This window comes from Vigna radiata, chromosome 8 (genome assembly GCF_000741045.1).
Source record: "Vigna radiata var. radiata cultivar VC1973A chromosome 8, Vradiata_ver6, whole genome shotgun sequence".
Lineage (NCBI taxonomy): Eukaryota > Viridiplantae > Streptophyta > Magnoliopsida > Fabales > Fabaceae > Vigna > Vigna radiata.
Genome location: NC_028358.1, coordinates 13,984,570 through 13,986,217, shown reverse-complemented (window position 1 = coordinate 13,986,217; position 1,648 = coordinate 13,984,570).

The window sequence follows — 1,648 nt, the reverse complement described above, 5'->3', positions numbered from 1 at the left end:
TATATATATATATATATATATATATATATATATATATATATATATATATATATATATATTTGGTCTTTTTTGGAAAAGATTCTCAAAACAAATTAAATCTAAAATATTAACTCCTTTAATCCATTTAAATGAATTAAATTTTATTGCGTGATTTAAACTCATCAAAATATTACTGAATTTGACGAATTTGGGATTATTTATTATTATTCTATTAATATAATTTATTTGTATTTCTTCTATAACTAACATACACAATAATTATATTTTTTTTTTATTTTTATTTTTACTTTTTATTTATTGTATGGATTAATTATGGATAATCGTTTTAAACATATTTCCCCTTTTAAAATATTAGTATGGATGAGAATAGCATGGTTGATTATGTGAAAGGAATACGACTTATGCGCGTATGCCAACGCTTGGAATCCAAACAAAGAGTTAAGAAAAGAAAAGTGATTCCCATCGTTTTGAATGCTTATAAAAAAAGGATGGTAATATATTGATAATATTTTTTTGAAAATTTTTTGATAACGAGATACGTGTCGTTGTTTTATTAGTTTATTTGAATTTATATTTAAAAAATATTTAAAACAAATTAATGAAAAACTGTCAGATAAATGTTGTAAAAGAATTGTTAATAAAATATTATTAAAAAGACCTTTTCCTTTAAAATATTCACATTTCGCGTTACCAAGTTGAAGAACGTGATTTTCAATCGCTAAAAGCCAATACAAACAGAAAAAGCTGAAGGAAAATTTTCGTTTACAAACATTCAATCTGTTTCTATCTCTTTGGAAAGAAAACTGGTTTCATTACTTTTCCTTTTTGTTTAATTTAGACTTTCTATTAATAAAATATTTAATCAAGTTTTTCAATTTTTTAAAACGGGAAAAGAATTAACTCTTTCCCGTTTTCAAATTGACATTAGTTCTATAAATAGTTACTGTGTTTTAATTATAAAATATATTAATGTTGTTTGTTGACAATTTTAATGTTAAATGAATCAAAATTGATCATACTAGTGTAAAATATATTAATTATTATAAAAAAAAGATGTGACTATATTTTTGCAAGTAAGAATAATTGAGATTTAGACTACCCTATTTATATAAAGAATTTTGATAATAATAAATAATGAATGAGATATATTCATGTTATTTTATGTGGACCTTTTAATATGTTTATGTGTAAGTTTTAATTTATCACATTATTTTGTCGCATTATTTAGTGGTTAATTTGAAATGTTATATGCTAAATCAGTTCATATATATTTAATGGTAAAATGAGACATGTAACAAAGTTGTAATTAGGGGTGAACAATTTGAACTGAATTGTACTGCACTGCTAAAAACTGAATTGAACTGAAAAACTGAACTGTTTTTTGTTTTATCAAACTGAACTGTACAGTACTAAATTACAGTATGAACTGAACTGTACTAAATTACAGTATGAACTGAACTGAACTATTAACTGAATTGTAAACTACACTAACTGAACTGTAAACTGCACTAACTGAACTGAACTATTAACTGAATTGTAAATTGCACTAACTGAACTATTAGCTAAATTGTAAACTACACTGATTTTAACTAAAGTACAATATAAATTGAACTGAACTACTAACTATACTAATTTTAAACTAAATTGT